The sequence below is a fragment of the Triturus cristatus genome, chromosome 6, assembly GCF_964204655.1.
Source record: "Triturus cristatus chromosome 6, aTriCri1.1, whole genome shotgun sequence".
NCBI lineage: Eukaryota > Metazoa > Chordata > Amphibia > Caudata > Salamandridae > Triturus > Triturus cristatus.
Window position 1 is genome coordinate 109,427,636 of NC_140589.1, and position 19,096 is coordinate 109,446,731.

Genomic DNA, 19,096 nt, shown 5'->3' on the forward strand with positions numbered 1-19,096 from the left:
ATTACACAAAGAAGCCTTTTTTAGAGAAAAATCAATGCGTTTTTAAACCCATGTCTTGCTTTTTGCATGCAGGTACTTGGTGCCGGTTCATATCTCACTGTGCTTTATTACAAGGATTTGTATTAAAAGGATCTCTAAGTCAAAGGCAGTGACCCACTTACTTATCTACATAACATAATTGTCATCTACATGTTCCACAATGTGCTTTTAAGCCTCTATGCTACTTTATTAGTCAAAACTGCCACAAAACAAAACACAGATCTCTCCAGAAAATGCTTAAACCACCAGGGCCTGATTCACAGAACTAACTTAAGACAAAATCCTAAACTTACTACTTTTGGTATTCACAGAAGTTAGGATTTTGTCTTAAGTTTGTCTTAAGACAAACTTAAGACAGACTTAAGACAGTCTTAAGACAGACTTAAGACAGTCTTAAGACAGACTTAAGACAAACTTAAGACAGACTTAAGACAAACTTAAGACAGACTTAAGACAGACTTAAGTTAGGATTTTGTCTTAAGTTTGTCTTAAGTCTGTCTTAAGTCTGTCTTAAGTCTGTCTTAAGTCTGTCTTAAGACTGTCTTAAGTCTGTCTTAAGTCTGTCTTAAGACTGTCTTAAGTCTGTCTTAAGACTGTCTTAAGTCTGTCTTAAGTTTGTCTTAAGACAAACTTAAGACAAAATCCTAACTTCTGTGAATACCAAAAGTAGTAAGTTTAGGATTTTGTCTTAAGTTAGTTCTGTGAATCGGCCCCCCAGAGTCAGCTTACCGTAATAATTCCCTGAGATTTACTAGGCAGACAAAGCTCCATGCACAGGCGATTTAACCCCACAAGATATTTTACAATGCACCCTTTGCAACCAATTAAGCTGTAATGTTGTTCTCCTTGGTGACAATTTCTTTGTGACAAGAGATTTTTTATTTTTAAATACATTTATAAGTTGTCTGTCAGACTGCTTGTTATGACACCGCTACCTTTTTCCATACATACCAACATTTTAGAGCAGGCAAGTGGGAGATTTTCAAAAAATAGTCCGGAAAATGTCTATTCCCTAGTGACTTATATTGAAGTATAGTCAATTTGCCTGAATCGGGTAATTGGTATGTATGGTGGTGATAGACAATCAGCATTTCATTTTTTGCAGTTTAATAACATATCGCAAACAAAAACAGAGTTCTACACTCTGTTTTTGTTTACGCTATGTAACACAGGCACAAAAAAAAATGTCAAAGCTTGCCACATCCTCTAATCTCCCATCCAAGAATTAAGGATAAAGTGTTGACCTTAGATGTCAGAGGTAATTCTTGGAACAGGAGCTTGGAGCGTGCATGACAGGCATCAACATTTTATTTATTGCAATTTTACAAAACTCTGAATCGGGTTACTCAACTCCTGCTTCCGGTCCTCTGCCAGGAGGTTCACAGGGTGAGCTCCAGCAGGAGTCCCGCTTTCGATGCTATCGTGCAGGCGATAAGATTCCAGGGAGCATTGGTGAGCTCCGATGGAACCCCTCTGGACCTCCTAGTGCTGGGTGTCCAGAGCAACGAACAGTGCTGATTTTGGCAGTCAGCAGCCAATGGGATTCTCCCGTTTGTGTGAAGGGAGCACAAGGCAACTTCCGGTTGTTGGGAGGTTGGCGGTCTAGGCCGCCAGCCCCCTCCATACAACTGGATGCAGAGCGGAACGCGCAGCGGAACACGCAGCGGACGTGCACGAGTAAGCTGTTTCAAGGCGATCACGCCAGTTTCTTTTTTAAACTAATTGCCATTTTAAAAACATTGTACTGCACTGTACTGTTTTAACTGCGCCTTTTTAAATTGCACTGGTGGTATTACCCTCCTCACCTCACTCTGTTGCCCTCCCCGGTCCATCGCGGGATTCTCCCGTTTGTGTGGAGGGAGCACAAGACAACTTCCGGTTTTTGGGAGGTTGGCAGTCTAGTCCACCAGCCCCCGCCATAAAACCGGATACAGAGCCCAACGGGCAGTGGACGTGCCGGTGGCGCGCCGAAGGAGCGCTAAAGGCAAGCCCGTCTGTGCCCGGCCGCGCCCTTCTGTCGCCAGGATCCCTGCCAGTTTTTCGCCGGACCGAGATCCAGGCTCCAAGCTAATTTATTCAGGCAGGGAACTATTAACCTTAAGAGAAAGTTCACAATCCCGGTGCCACTCTCACTCCCATGACTTGGTGGAGAGTTTCAGCTCTCTGGAAGGCCGTTTTTCGTGTAAAGTATGCCGGTGTCAGCCATAGTCTATATAGATAAAATTAAAGTCACCATATTGGAGCAACGGTGTAACGACAAGATCGAAATCTTCGTTTTCCAGATAGATCTACTCTCACAATATAGCTGGAAGGGTGCTTTAGTTTATCGGCCCCCGGGTCCCCTTGCTGACTTCTCGCTTCAGCTCTTGGAACTGATAGCACCTCATGTTATCTCCACCAAGAAGTTTTTACTGCTGGGAGATTTTAATGTACATAGTGAGTGCTTGGACAACCCTGAGGCGGTGTCTCTTTTGGCTGATCTCGCCTCCTTAGACTTAGTTCAAATTAATGATGGTCCAACGCATGAAGCAGGGCATACACTGGACATTATTTTTTCTAACTCATCCCATATTACATACGAAGCCCCATGGCCGCTAAGTTGGTCAGACCATGCACTTATCGATTTTCAAGTTCAGGGCCCTAGAGTACATGCGGCACCTGGCCTAGGTCCCAAGCTTCTCTACAGACAATGGCATAAAATCACCCCTGACTCTTTCTCAGCTGTTTTTTCATCGTCATGGGACATTGAACCTGAGAATGTCGAGGAGGGTCTAGCCCGCTTTAATGCTTTGGCTAGATCTGCTATTGATCAGCCTGCCGCTCTTAAAGTACTACCCAGTAAGACCAAGCAAGCTCAGGCACCCAAGCTCAGCAAGGAAAAAGGTCAATGCAAAAACCTGGAGAGGCGCTGGCGACGTACCCATCACAGAAAAGACAAAGAGAGATATAGGATATCGCTCTCAGTATCATAAAAATATAAAAACGGCACGGAAATCTTTTATTGCCCAACAGCTAAATCAGGCAGGGAATGCCCCCAAAGCTCTATTTCAGATCCTTAAATAATTTATTAACCCTAAAGCCTGCGATCTGGAGGAAGCCTCATCTCAAGCCCTTTGTGACACAATATCAGAACACTTCATACAGAAAATTGACCTTATTTATAACAAGATTATCACACCAGGTAGCCTGCAGTCAGCCGATATGAACTATAACTCTTCTACCTGCATGAAGAGGCAGTCTCTGGTGAGCTTCCCCCCTGACTCGCGAGGATGTGGAAGTCTTACTACTCACTGTGAAGTCAGGCTCTCCTCTTGACGTTATACCAGCCAAAATCTCCTCCTCTCTTGTTAAACAACTTTCAGCTCCCATCTGTTCTCTTCTTAATCTCTCCTTGAAGGAGAGTCATCTTCCACTTGATTGGAAGGCGGCACAAGTCATACCTATTTGTAAAAACACTAAGACCTCCATGGAAGATATCTCTAATCTACAACCTATTTCCCTTCTTCCTCTCTTGAGCAAACTTTTGAAAAAGTATATTAATAAACACCTGTCAGACTATGTTGAATCTTCGGGCAGCCTTGATTCATCCCAATCAGGCTTTAGGCCCACATATAGCACGGAGACAGACCTGGTGGCTGTCAAAGATAACATCAGGCTAGCCTTAGACAGTTTTCCAATCTACTCTCCTGGTGTTGTTAGATCTCTTGGCCGCATTCGACACGGTAAATCACCAGATTTTGCTCAGGAGATTGAAGGAATCTGGAATTGGTGGATTGGCCTTGCGGTGGATGACAAGCTTCCTCTCCAACCCCTCTCAGACAGTTAACCTAGGACCTTATCTAACTAAAACCATGGAGCTAACCAATGGAGTGCCTCAGGGCTCATGTTTAAGCCCTACTTTGTTCAATATCTATGTCGCTCCCTTGGCCGGTCTTCTAAGGACCTATGGGTTTACTCCAATTTCATACACGGACGACACCCAGCTTACCTTTTCATTTCATAAATCTATCCTCTCCGCCCAGTCTACCTTCTCCTCTGGCATGATAGCAATTTCCCAATGGATGCGAAATAATGTTCTCCAACTTAACGCCCGGAAGACTGAGATCATGCTATTTGGAGAGGCTCCACTGCTGTGGTCACCGGAATGGTGGCCAGGAGATCTGGGTGCTTCCCCGCGCCTAAGGTAGCAGTCAAAAATCTGGGTGTTCGCCTTGAGCAGGCCTTGACCATGAAGGAACATGTGACCCACACCGTTGGCTCCTGTTTCCATGTACTTAGTCTGTTGAGACGAGTTTTCCCTTTTCTTCCAGACTCTACACGAAAAACTCTTATCCAGACATTGGTATTAAGCAGACTGGACTTCTGCAATGCCTTGTTGGTTTCAGCCAATGAGTCTTCACTGGACCGCCTACAGGTAGTCGAGAACACAGCCGCTCGTCTGATACTAAATGTCCCTTATAGAACGGGCTCCCTTCTGCTTCTTTAACAATTTAATTGGCTTCTGGCGCACAAACGTATAAAGGTCAAAATATGCTGCATCGTTCACAAGGCGGTGTATGGTGATGGCCCAGTTTACCTCGCGGAGAAACTTAAATGTTACACTTCCTCTAGAGATCTTCAATCGGGATCCAAATCTCTTCTTGTGGTTCCTTGGGTCAAGAAGTAAAGGACAGGCGGGAGAGCCTTCTCGTATCTTGCTCCTACCTCGCTGAGGCAATGTCCGGACCATCTTCAGTTTGGAAGGCTTCTGAAAACTGTTCTGTTTTAGACTCGCGTTGCCTCAGCCTCCTCTTGTATGTACGCAGCGCAGAGATACCCCTTCGGGGGTGATTCAGGCGCTATACAAAACCCATAAATAAATAAATGGCCACAGAGACGCCTGTGGCTCTCAAGATGGCAGAGGAGGGCTGTGACTACTGGCCCATCAGCACCGGAGGCCTGCTGCAGAGAGAGGCCCGGAGCCTGAGATTAGGGGCAGGAGCGCTGGAGTAGCGAGGGGTGCCTTGAGGAAAGACCCTGTGGCGTGGAGGTAGGGATCCAGCAGTGCTATGGGTGCTTGAGCTTGGCGGGAGACCTTACTTTGTGGCACGGATCCGCCTGCCCTGAGCATCCTCCCCCATTCCCACAGATGGAGCCCAGCATGAGCTAAAGATCAGCCCTGGGATCCAGCATGCTGCCTCCGCCCACTACCACCCGGCCTTCTACCCCTACGGCCATCACCAGCTTGGGATCCCTCCAGGCCCAAGATCACCGCCGGTGAGTGCAACAGCACCCTGAAGGCCTGGCTGAATGACGGCGAGAAATCATGCTCTGTAAATATGTAATATATTTGTCCAACCCTGATCGCTTCTTAAAATTTAATCTTGAGTGAATTAGCAACTTGTATCTGTAGTAGATTTTTGTACTTACTACCATTGTTATGTGAGTTTAGAGTTTTTCTGTTTGCATCTGTTAGGTAATTCATGTACTCTGAAGCGCTTATGTAATGTAACTGGTTTTATTGAAATTCGCTCTCACACCTTCGGTAGGGTGACCAGATGTTCTGGTTTTCCCCAGACGGTTCTGTTTTTTTCCGAAGTGTCCCGACACTTTCCTCAAAACTGAATAATTGTCCTGGTTTTTGGATAGTGGCTGGGATGAGCACAAAAATGTCCCGGTTTTTGAGTAGTGGCTGAGTTGAGCATACGCACTAGTGCTAAAAAGATGTGTGCATGCTCACTTCTAACTACTGGAGAAGTTACGGCGTGAGTCACTCCAGGTGAGGTTGTGGGGAATGGAAATCCGTTAAAGAGAGACATTTTCTCTCCGGATTTCCCTTCTCTTTCTACAATGCAGCACGACCCTGCTCTGGTCAGTGGAGTCAGAGGTCACTACCTGCACCAACATCCAGTCAGCCACCAGTGTGACAGTGCTCTGCCCTTCAAAGCGAGCATGTGGACTGCAGCAGAATTAAGCAGCAGCCAGAAGTAAAAGGGGCTTTGATTGAAGCCAATGTTATGACCACTCCCAAGCCCTAACATCACCAGCAAGTCAGGACCCTGCCTCCACATCAGAGCTGCTCCAGCAAGGATCCGTCAGCAGCCACAGGAGATGTGCCCTCCCAGTCTGCAAACCAGCAAAAGACTTGCAAACTAAGAATTTAAAAGGTAGTGGGACATTTTCTCTTTGTTGTTTGCCATGTGTTGTGTTACCAACCCTCACAAAAATAACAGCCATTTGTTTGAACTTTCTTGGGCGCAAGTCAGATTTGGATGGGGTCCCTAGGGCTGCCATTTTTCCCAGAGATGCATATTGGCAACTTCATTACATTTTACAATTACTTTAAACAAAAACATTTGCTATAATTTTTAACATTGCCTTGCTGTGTTTATTTACTTTACTTAGCCGTCAGGGGGCAAAACAATATGGTGGTACTGAGAAAAAAAATGCAACCATAATTAGGAACTTGCACGCACCAGTAGGGGTGGATCCCTCTGGGCTACATGAATAAGTGAAAGCAACTCTGTTTTTTGCAGACTATCTTTTTTTTTTACAAAGATGCTGCAGGGGGGCTTACTTGAACGTTGGATGTGTCACTGAGGCTTCTTCAGCTGCTAGTGGTGGTTCTGCCCTCAGCTGTACACAGAAACCACATATGAAGCTGACGTCAGCCATCACCAGGTGATGTGGCATTCCAGCTGCCACATAATTTAGGGCTTCGCTGCCACATAATTCTAGTGGCCCTTCATATTATATAGAGACCATTAATTAAACAAGCATGTTAATCGGTGCGTAGAAAATACTAAAAAAGATGTGGGCTACAAGGTATAGGAGTCAGATGTCATTCATACCTCTGGCCATTACATGTTAAGAGTGTCTGGCCTGGAGAAACAAAGGGGCAGATTTGCTGCGTTTTCACAAAGAGCAGTAACTAAAGTTGCTGCGTTGCATGAAATAGAGACAGTACAATACCGCAATACCTCTGAGATCTGGCTCTGCTGCTCTATCCCTAGCGTTGGAACACATTAGGCTACCTTGCATCTGTACACACACCTTTGCACTACAGTGCAAGTGTGGAGAAACAAAGGGGCAGATTTGCTGCGTACTCACAAAGAGCAGTAACTAAAGTTGCTGCGTTGCATGAAATAGCACCATACCTCTGAGATCTGGCTCTGCTGCTCCATCCCTAGCGGTGGAACACATTAGGCTACCTTGCATCAGTGCACACACCTTTGCACTACAGTACAAGTGTATGCTTGTGAAGCATATGTTTTCTATTGGAAGGGTCTATCTTCCAGTACAAAATACTATGCTTTGACAAAGTAAAATACTTTTACCACTAGAGATTGCCATCAAAATCCACGAGTGATTGCATTGATCTCCCATGTATACCCCCTTGCTGCAAAGTAGCGTTTACCGCTAGTTTACTTTATGGCTACTTTCCAATGCAAATCAAGATTTGTGTTGGAAAATAAAACCCAAGGCAACTCTTTGTGCTGCATTTGCGTCACTTTTGTGACATAGTTTACAACCAATAAAAGACCTCTCATTTGTTGTGTGTAATTCTTCATCTGTCTGTGGAGGAGGCGGTCACTGTAGTCCTTTTTCTATGTCCATGACAACTGTCAAATAGTTCTACTTTTATGTTGAGGGTTGCTGCAAACTGTAGTCCTATTTCTATGTCTATGACCTGTCTGTAGGAATGAATAATCCTTACCACAGAAAAAGTATAAAGTGTGGTTTATTCAAGAGTTGCAGAGAATCAGCATCAACGATCTGCTCTCCAGCTCAGCTCCCATCAACAATGTCATCCAGCATTCAAACATTTTATGACATAATAAAATTCTACCAAGAACATTCTTAACTAAATTACAACACATCTTCCTTACCAAAAATAATAAACAAAAAAATACAGTGGTGTTAATAACAATGACAATATCAATTCAGAGTAAATAAAAAATAAAAATACAAGGATATTGAAAACAGCAATGTAAAGTGAACTCGGAAATCCCTCAAATAATGAGCACTATAATGACACTCCAATTATTGTAAAATGTAATCTTTAAACTTCACAGGAAGACGTCTGTGTCTTTGAGTAAATCTTTTGGGATAAGTATTCTCTCTCAAGATATGTTCATCATCATCAAGCTTGTTACCAACATCACAACTTCCATCCTCATGACGCACATCAGTGGACCCCTTAAAATACTTCACTAACCTAGACATACTCCATACACAACCAGAGTTGACCCTCACAACATTTTTCTTGATAGAAACAATTGTGAAAGGACCAATGAATGAAGATTTGCCCTTCAAAGTATGTTTTGGATTTCTCACCAAAACTCTGTAACCTACATTCCACTTCTTGCTCTTAACTCGCATCCTAGAGTCATAGTCTGCCTTATACTTGTGCTGATATTCCAAGATTTTCTCATGTCTCACATCCTAGGCAATTGCAGAACCAGAATTCTCAGGCAGCCAAGAAGGATTCAGTTTTGAAATTGCCTTCCTACCTCTTAAAGCTTCGAAAGGTGACAACTGAGTGATCGCATTAGGTGTCGTGCGGTGTGCACACCACATATCTCTCAAAACTCCACTAATTGAAATTCCAGAGTTAAGCGCTCGTTGGGCACAATCCTTTACAACTCAATTCATTCTCTCTGTTAAACCATTTGCTTGAGGTGCATAACAATGCTGTTTTCTGATATACAATATTGTAGTCTCTGAGAAACTCCCCCATCTCTTGAGATACAAATTGCACACCATTATCAGTGACTAAGAACTTAGGAATGCCTTCAGAGACAAACACATCTTTGAGAAAATCAATAACAGATCTAGTGTTCACAGAAGGGACACACTTTGTGCGACCCACTTGGAAGTGTAATCTACAAGCAAGATGACAAAACGCTCATATGACGGAAACAAATCAAAGGGTCCCGTAATATCTAAACCTAGTTTAGACCAAACCGCATCTGGAACTGCAACAGGAGACAACGGAGCTTTACTGACAACATGAGACTTATCACTGGAGGCACAATAAACACACTCCTTAACCACATCTTCAATCATGTGATCCATGCCAGGCCACCAATATCTCTCCCTCACTCGAGCCTTGGTAAGACTCCGCCCCAAGTGACCTTTGTGAGCTGTATTGACAATCTTACCTCTAAATTCTACTGGGGGAATTACCTCTCTCCCCCCTCATAAGGTTACCACCGATAAAAGATAGTTCATCCCTGACGGACCAATATGCTTTCATCTCGTGATCCAAGGTTTTGTACTCCGGCCAACCTTGAGTGATCCAAACTTTCAGTGATTCTAAGACTTTATCTCTGTTTACACCTTCAGTCCTCGTCTCAAACGACAACGAAGGTTCAGCCACCCAACACACAATTTCAACTTCACTGTCACAGTCTACCCCATTAACAGGCAACCTAGAGAGACAATCTGCAGTCTTGTTGCTGGATCCTGGTATATACTGTACTAAGAAAGTATACTCTTCTAATCCTTCACTCCAGCGTTTAATTCTGGGAGTAATATGTTCACTATGTCTGCAAGAGAATATTTGCACAAGAGGACGATGATCCGTTCTAACTAAGAAAGGTATTCCCCACAAATAAAATTTAAAATGTTGTACAGCCCAAAAAACACTCAAGGCCTCTCTTTCAATACAAGAATAATTGATTTCAGCATCCCTAAGAGCTCTAGAAGCAAATGCTACTGTCCTCTGTTCACCGTCTACTACTTGAGAAAGTACAGCCCCCAACCCCTTAAGACTGGCATCCGTGGTCAGCACAGTTTTCTTATTGACATCAAAGTGTCCAAGGGTTGGCATTTTCCCAATCTCCGTTTTAATCGTGTCAAAAGCCTTCTGACAATCTCCAGACCAAACAAAAGCTGATCCTTTCTTCAATAGAGCTCTTATAGGTTCAGTTACACAGGCAAATCCCTTGACAAATTTAGAATAAAATTCTTGAAGACCTAAAAACGACCTTACTTGTTCTTTGTCCTTCGGCATGGGGGCATTAACAACAAACTGTGCAAGTTCAAATTTAGGTTGAATTCCTTCACCCGAAATCACATGACCAAAGTACGAAACAGTCTCCACTCCAATACGGCATTTTTCCTTTTTTTACAGTTAATCCTTTTTCTTTTAATCTCTCCAAAACTTCAATCAATGTTTTGCCATGTTCCACTTCTCCCTTTCCATATATCAAAATGTCATCTTGGAAAAACATAATATTACTTATACCATCCAAGACTTTTTTCATGACTCTCTGGAAGCATGCCGCGGCAAAAGCCAACCCAAATGGCATCCTTAAAAAACGGTATGCTCCCAGGGGTGTCACAAACGAAGTAAGATGTCTTGAGTCTTTATGCAAGGGAATCTGATGATAAGCAGATGATAGATCTAATACACTAAAAACACGCGCCCCCTTGAGTGTACTCAGAGACTCAGAGATATTGGGTAACGGCTGTCGGTCCACCCAAATCCACTCATTCAGACTTCTCAAGTCAACACACATTCTGACACCTGCACCACCATCCTTTGGGGCTAAAATAATGGGCACCAACCACTCTGAGGCTTCTATTTCCTCAATAACCCCTAATTTTAGCAATCTATCAAGTTCAGACTTGAGAGGTCTCATCATCATGTTTGGCACTTTCCTCACCTTGTGCACACAAGGTGTTGCTCTGTCTTTTAGAATGATTTGGTGCTCAAATCCCTTAAGACATCCCAAATCATCAATAAAGACCTCAGGAAATGTATCAAAGTACTCACAATTCTGATTGTCTAACACGCCTTTTTCATTTTCACACTCAACCAACATGACCTGCTCCTTCGGATCTTTAGCATTTGGATTAAGCATAATACCCAGATCTCTTTGATGTCTCCATCCTAACAAATTATCTCCCCTCTCAGCAACATAAACTTTCCCTACTGTATTTCTGTTTTTGAATTGAATGCGTGCTTCAATATATCCCAAAACATTAATTCTAGCACCTCCATAACTAACGGGACTAATGTCAGGAGGAAGAAACACGACATTGTCCAAACCTACAACCTCGTCCTATTGTTTGTTACCATTCATTCAAAAACTTTATTCGACAATTAAGTCATGAAAGTAACATATAAAAACCATTTACATAAATGCAAGTTAAAATACAATTATCAATATAGGTTTGTACGTATATGACTAGGACAAGGTTATACTCCATTTATAATAAATAGACTAATGCCTTTACATCCAGATATAAAACAGGCACATTTCATATTTATGCAGCAATATGCCGCCCTCCCCTGATTTAGATAATTAGACAGCAGAACATCCTGACCTAAAAATTATATATGGGCACCTATTCGTTGGGCACTTTGGAATTAATCTGTTTTGACCGAATTACCCAAGCCCATTTTATGTATTTTGCCATAGCTATTGCAATTGTCGGGCTTGGGTCCGAACACAAAATTCTCATAGCCTCTTCGTGCCTTTGAGTTCCAATTAGACGGCAGATGGGTAATACCCACAAAAAAACACGAAGTGACTCAGAGATTCATTCTTGTCCCTGCACTTTGGGCATTTATCTTGGGACCCTTCGACCCATTTGCATGTAAATGATCGAATCGGGAGCGTGCCTATCCTAAACTGGAAGTAGAGCTTGCGATCACATGGTATTTGTAACGCCCTGAACGTCTCAGGATCGTTTAACAGACACGATAATGAGAACGCAACCACTTGTGAAGGTTTAGTTATTTTAATGAAGGCAAAAATAATACAAGGAATAAACAAAGGTTATAGTCACTGGAATCCTCCAGGCTAAGTACGTTACCAGCCCACAGCACGGATGGTCCTAACCGTCCTCTGCATATACGCCGATCCCGGCGTATGCCAACAGAGGGCAGAAATGAAATGGCCGACAATGCCAATCGGTAGGCTGCGAGGGGCACGAAGAGTGTTGGGGGAGAATCGAGGAGTCAGGGAAACACCCAGCCGGGGTCTCTACCTGAAGGGAGCAGCCGCTCAACCTCTTCCTCAGACAGCACCGGGACGCGGAGTCACCTCCTGGTGATGCGTCACCGATACCCCAATCACAAGCAAAGAAGACTGAACCGAGAGCAGCCGCTCGATCGATCCTGTGGACTTCCGAGTCTGTAACGCGGCAAACACCTCCTGGTGTGCGTTACAGCTGGCAGTCCCTGTATCTCTGGTCGGGCTGGGAGTTACGACTCCAACCAGCAAAAGCGCACTGCGCTTTGACTCAGCCGAGTCAAAAAGCGAAGCTCAATGGTTATCCGGTAGAGCTTCCGGGTCCTTCACAGGTGACGATGGGGCAAGACACGGCCCAGGGAGTAACGACTCGACCTACCTCCGTTCTTGCCTTACTGGAGCACCACTCCGGAACACTGCTCTTCACTAAGCAGGTACGTCGGTGTAAACACAATATCCGACAGCGTTGTACCTCCCGGTTCCTCCCTTTATAGGGCGTGTTTTCCTTGAGTTATGTAACAGCTCTCCTGTTTACATAAGGGCGTGTTTTCCTTGAGTTATGTAACAGCTCTCCTGTTTACATAACCTCTCAACCGCTAAGCATCCTGGGAGATGTAGTCCGTTTTCGCTGGTTACCATTTTCCTCCCCTCGCATGACAGGAATTCTTGACAGTATTTCAATCAAGCCCCAATATAATTCCTGTTTAGGGTAGGCCTTAAATTCCAAAAATCTGCCTGTAAGATGGAATGAGCATCCCTTAGAGAATAATTCCAAACAGATCATTTCCCAGTATTTGGCTTTTATAGTTTCTTTTGGCGGGAAAACCACGTTTTGAGGATCTTCCCAAAGGTCCCTCATTCCTAATCTGTCCAGTAGCGATCTTATAGACCTCAGCCAGTCTATCTTATGAAAGGAGTCCTTTTCCATAATTTCCTTCAAACCCAAAGCATAGTGCTTGAGCTCCTCAGTAGTCCATACCCTACGCCAATACAGCAATGGGCGTAAATAAGCTGTATCTTCTAGAGTTTTCAAGCCAAAATCCCAAAAAAGAGGTAACAAGGGGGTACTTTGCGGGACACCAACGACCTTCCGAATAAACTCATTTTCCACAGCAGTCAGGCGTTTTAGATTTTTACCATACCCCCATAGCTCAGACCCATATAGGGACGAGCTACGGATCTTCATCGCGTAGATCTCAACAAATGGGCCAATTGGTTGGGTCTGTGAGGTTTTAAATCTTTTTAAGAGGAAGCCTGCCTGTTGTTGGAACTTCAATATTGACAGATCTATTTGGCTTTTCCAACACATATTCTTCTGTAGCGTGACTCCCAGATAAGTAAATACATCGACCTGGTCTAATGGGGATCCATTCAGAAGGATGGCTCCTTTAAAAGATTTATAAAACTTACAAGGTTTAGGTCCGTTAAGGACCATAAACTTGGTCTTGGCAACATTTATTTCCAGTCCACGTAATAAGCAAAATTCTTCAAAGCGCCGGAGGATAAGCTGGAGGCCACTCGGTGTTTTTGAAATCAGCAGAGTATCGTCCGCGAACATGAGGACTGGAACGCGAATACCAGCCATAGCCGGGGCATCCGAGGGGACCCGGGAGAGGAAATCAGCCACCCCGTTTACGAAGAGCGAGAACAGGGTCGGTGCCAAGACACAGCCCTGCCGCACTCCCCGCTCTACGGGGAAGGCATCCGTAACCTCCCCCTGTCGTCCCCACCGAACCCGGGCAAAATTGTCCTCGTGCAAGCGGATGACCAATGCCAACAACTCTGGGGCCATCCCCAGCCCCTCCAGCACCGCCACAGCTTACCACGCGGAACTAGATCAAAAGCCGCCCGCAAGTCGACAAATACTGCGTACAAGACCCCTTTTTCTAAAACCACTGCCCTCCAATAGAGGACCATAAACATGAAGACCTGGTCTATAGTACTGGTTTTGGGACGGAACCCCGCCTGGAGAGGGCTCAAGATATCACTAGCTTCCATCCAGGTCTGGATTTTTCCCAAAACCAAACGGCCCATAATTTTTTGTATAGCATCGATCAAGCTAATGGGCCTATAATTGCAAGCTAATGTTTTATCTCCCTTTTTGTATACAGGCACAATTTCGGCGCCTTTCCAAGATTGAGGGATAGCCATCCCTTGAGCTATTGCATTAGCTAAATAGGTGATATATGTCCGCCATCTTTGTCTACCATGCACAAATACATCAGCTGGGATGCAGTCCATACCTGGGGCACGACCCTGGGTTACCAAGTCAAGCGCCCTATCGACCTCCTCAGCACTAAAAGCAGGTTTATTTTAAAACACCCGCTCCTGATGGACCTCACTATCGTCCTCGTCTCCTTTTGCATATTGTGCCTTGAAAAATTCAACCCAGGAACTCTGGGGAACATAATTATGCGGGCTATCAATAATTTCACCCCTCTGCCATTTAAAAATATCCCAAAAATTTTTCTGGTCTTTAGCTGCACATGCTACCTTAAGATCTTGCCACTCACACTCTACCCATTCCTTTTTAGCATTCCATTGTGCCATCCTGTAAATATTACGAGCTTTCTTAATCTTGCTCTGATCTTTTGATTTTAATGCAAGCCCCAGCTCTTCCCGGGCTTGCTTGCAAGAGGCATTAAACCAACTCTCCTGATTTCTTCTAAGATCTTGTTTTACTAAGAGAGGCCTGCAGAAGTAGGTTTTAAGTTTAGCAAAAAGACTTTCATGTATATTCTCAACTGCAACAAAGGACTGACTTTCAATGCCACCTGTCATCATTGATATCAACGCCTCTTCTACATTGGAGTTAATACTATTTATGATATCAGGGTGCTCTGCTACTTTGTGCCACTTAAGGCGGCGTTCGTCATTTGATAAAATAGCATCTGTGCCTGTTGCATCAAATGCTGAAACCGCTCTATCTCCCATATCCAGTTTAAAAAAAGCAACTAATGGATTGTGGTCACTTTCTATTCGTGATTTAACCACCATATCCACAAGAGTGTGCCACATCCTTAAATGGACTAAAAGGTAATCTATATTGCTTGCCCTGATACCGTTATTATATGTTTTACTACCCATCCTGTCTGACAGAGTTCTGCCATTAGCAGCCCTCAGTTGGTTACCCAGACAAAACCCTTTCAAGTACAGGGCCGCCTCCGTCCATTTACTAACAGGCTTTGTCTCAAGCTGCGGAACACCCCATCTAAGGTCCTCCTCCTCCATTACAGTTGAGTCGTAAACCCCTAGTGGCTCAAAAGTCGTGTTGAAATCTCCCGCAATCAATGGGAGCACATCAGTTGGTCTGGATTCAACAAGGGTATCTAATGCTGTTACCACCTCCGATTTTTTCCCACCTGGTAAACCCCTTGCATAGACGTTAGAAATTTCAATTTGCATATTTAGCGGGAAATTCAACCTAATTCCCAAGATATCACGATTCAGAGTTGGGATAAGTTGGATATTACATTTTAAATTTTGCTTGACCCAAATAACCAGGCCGACCCTTTGGCCTCTTCTCTGCTGGGACAAAGAAGTTCAAATAACCCAATCTGAACACGGGCTCTATTGACCATGTCTCTTGGAAAAGACAGATATCATGCTCGCCAATAAAGTCCGTCCAGAGGGATGATGATAATTTAGGTCCCGCACCCGCCACATTCCAAGATAAAAAATTTATGAAGTCTGCAGCCGTGGCCACCCCATCGGCACTCCCTATGATTGTTGTAGGAGGTGTATCCACGCCATGAGGGAAATCTGAATTTCCATCATTACTCAGCAATTCCTGCTGAAGCACCACTCGAGGTCCCTGTTCCACCACTCTAGTAGTGTTTGTTGGAGCAAGGATCACACTTCATCTCTAATGCTTTCTATTGCAAACAGCCCTTCATGCTTTTTGCCCTCCTCTATCTCAGTGACTACATATGCCTTTTCGGGTCTAAAATAACCAATTCTATCATTCTGTCAATCGCAGTCCACTAGCCCGGATAACACATCGAATCGGTTGAAAGACCTTATATCCCCAAGAGGCCGACCACTTGTCAGAAATCCCCTGTATATTGACCCACTCTGAGGCAATGGTACGGGAGCATAGAAATAAGACAAAGGCATAGTGCAGATTAAAAGTGATGGATCATCTTGAGGCCAGTTACAGATATGTTCCACACAGCGTCTATCCCTAAAATTAATAATAATACAATCCCCCTTTATCGTCTTGAGCTTCCTGCCCACCCAATTTACTCTCCTGGCGTACAAAATTTCAGCACATATATGGACCGGCAATGGACGCTTTGCATTAAGCCAAAAAATACACTTATTCTTGAGTTCCCTATATGATTCCCTTGTCCCCATCGCCAAGGGCGGGACCCCAGTTAAGACCACCACATAGGGGGCTGCCTGTGGGGGGAGATGTATATCAATTAATCCAGAAGAAGCCTGCACTAGAGGCTGTGTGAGCATAGGTTGTTTATCAGTTCTAACTGTGTCAATCCCAGCATTATAGGATCCGTCGCGTTGTAGGGGATGTTCGTCTCTTGGCTGGTTAGCAGAATGGGGTATGGCACAAGGCTCCTGAGAGGCAGACAGTTTGGAATTCTCAGCAGCAATTGCTGGACCATTAGTAGCAGATTTAGTCTCACTACATTGTCCTGTCGCACTAGGTCGTTCCCTATATGAGCCAGAACCCCGACTGCCCCCCCCCGTGCCTGGGCCGAAGCAAGTGAAAGTTCCAAACATACAAGCCTACTTTCTATAGAGCCCAATCTTTCATAAATAGGATCACACAGATTCTTTAAAGTACTCTCCAATTTTTTCCAAAACGTCGAGCCTATGTCTTCCGTAGCTCCATTCCCCACAGATAATGGTAAGTTTACCCTCTCCTCAATTGCTACAGGTTGAGGGCATGGTACTACACCCTTCCTCGAGACAAGAACAGGTCCAATGTTAACATTTTTCCCTGCGGAGATCTGTTGATTTCCCTTACGTTTTTTTTCTCGATATTAAACCTTGGTGTTGTTGGGCAGAACCCGCTTTGATATTACTAGCGAAACAGGTCTTAATGTTTGATAGGGGCATAATATTTGGAGTCGGATTACAAGGAATCGAGGTGTCAGGGGTTTCACCCGGAGTTTCAACCAGTAGTGTAGTAAATGTTGATATTTGATCATTTCCGTCCTCCACCAAAAAAGATATTGAACCCGGAGAATCCAACATAGCAGACTGTAGACACGGTGGAGACCTAACCTTGGCCATACTTCCCAGGGAAGACCTCTTATCACAAAGAGTATCTAGTGATAATCTTTTTTACGTTAGTTCAATGTCTTTGGCTAGTGCTGATTGTACTCGCACAAGAAAGTTATCTAAAGTCCCCATTAAAGCACCCCCAGAAGATTACATGACACTCCCATCCCTTTTTGCAGGCTTATCCATTGGTATATGTATACTTATATCCCCAAAAGCAAATGACCTTGTTTCCTTAGGGGGGGGTGTACTTAATGGAAACACTTTAACTCCGAGACTTTGCCTCACTCTTCCACGGACTAACCTTTTACACCAGATGAAAGAGGGGAGTCCCGTTCCGTTCTCGATCGTTCTCGGACGTGCTCTGACGGGCCCGCCCTTGGCCCGGGCTTCGCCCGGCTTGCGCCCGGGCGCGTCCCGCGAAGCGATGGCCGTGAGGAGTTTATATCTTCTGGCTGTGAATACGGGAAGAGGACACAGCTTGTAGCAGTTGCGGGGCTGCTGGTCCTCGCAGTCCTGTCCTTAGCGCCTTCCCTCTTGCGGCAATCACCAAATTAAAAATAAAACAACTCCGATGGCAGCACTCAGGGAAATGCAGGTATCAGGATTAAAAATCCACGCTGATTCTCCTTTCACGAACGGCTCCCGCGAAGCGGGGGCCGTGAGGAGTTTTATATCTTCTGGCTGTGAATACGGGAAGAGGACAATGCTGGTAGCAGTTGCGGGGCTGCTGGCCCTCGCAGTCCCGTCCTTAGCGCCTTCCCTCTTGCGGCAATCACTAAATTAAAAATAAAACAACTCCGATGGCAGCACTCAGGGAAATGCAGGTATCAGGATTAAAAATGCACGCTGATTCTCTTTTCACGAACGGCAATCATAATGAATGGAGAACCAGAGTCAGCTAAAACCATAAAGTCAAAATTATCAACAGCAATCTTGCACTCTGGCATAGATAATTTTCCAGTATCTATCTCACCATTATCATTATCAAAACTCAAAATGATTGTACGCACCATCTCTGTTTTCTTCTCTGCACTGTGAGTTGATTTACATACACGAGCATAATGGCCTTTGACTCCACACTTCATGCAGATAGATTCTCTAGCATAGCAATGAGGGTAATTTGAAATCGTCGCCAGTGTAGAAATGAATAATCCTTACCACAGAAAAAGTATAAAGTGTGGTTTATTCAAGAGTTGCAGAGAATCAGCATCAACGGTCTGCTCTCCAGCTCAGCTCCCATCAACAATGTCATCCAGCATTCAAACATTCTATGACATAATAAAATTCTACCAAGAACATTCTTAACTAAATTACAACACTGTCCAAGTTTTTTTTTGTGAGAATCTGGTTACCCTAACCTTCTGGTAAAGCTCGCTATATAAAAACGCATAATACATGCAGGAATCAGGAGGCGTAAGCTTAGCATTGAAATCAGTAGTCTCCCCCCTGAATCGGGAGGGTTGATTCTTGACCCCATCCCTAGTGCCATTGCCATGGACTTCTATACCCATTCTCTTTCCTATTGGACCACTCTGGTCAACCTCTCCCTCAGTCAAGGCTCCCTTCCTGTTTCCTTCAAAAATGGACAGGTCACCCCTCTGCTTAAAAAACCCACCGCTGATGCGAACGACCTCAACAACTACCGTCCCATCACTAACCTACCCTTTCTTGCGAAAATCACAGAAAAATGTGTAGCGAAACAACTCTCTCGCCATATCAAGGACAATGATCTTCTTGACACTTTCCAGTCCGGCTTCATTCAAAACTGCAGCACTGAAACAACCCTGCTGCTAGTGATCGATGACGCGCTGCGGATACTCGATTCAGGGGAGTCTTGTCTTCTA